The following is a 500-nucleotide window of genomic DNA, read 5'->3' on the forward strand; positions in this document are numbered from 1 at the left end:
GTGAGTCTGTGGTAAGCATGTAGAGTCGCTTCCCTTTTTGTTGCGGTTAAAGGATATTGCATGCATGCGAGAATAAGTGATTTGCACGGTGAATAAGGGGAATTCACTTGAGGTGCGGTTAAAGAAGAGATTGGGTAGATTAAACTCTTAAAAGGTGGTTTAAGAGTTACATGCATGATCGAATCTAGAGGGATTCGAAAATATTAAGCTTTGCTTAAAATCGGGTTCATGCATGAATTGATAAGTAAAGTGGATTGCATGTTGATGCATAAAATTTGGTTGAGATTGATCGCATGCGTGAGTTGCTTATAAGGGATGTAAGTGGCTAAAGCGACTGAATCTACATGCGAGATGTGGGTTTGGGATGGTTTAAGCATGAAGGGTGCATGCATGTAAAATAATCTTAAAGTTGCTTGATTTGCTTTCTCGCTTCTTATGGATTATTCTATGTTAGCTTTTCTTGCGTGATATAAAGCTGGTGTGCTTGGTATATCACGGCT

The sequence above is a fragment of the Camelina sativa genome, chromosome 5, assembly GCF_000633955.1.
Source record: "Camelina sativa cultivar DH55 chromosome 5, Cs, whole genome shotgun sequence".
Taxonomy (NCBI): domain Eukaryota; kingdom Viridiplantae; phylum Streptophyta; class Magnoliopsida; order Brassicales; family Brassicaceae; genus Camelina; species Camelina sativa.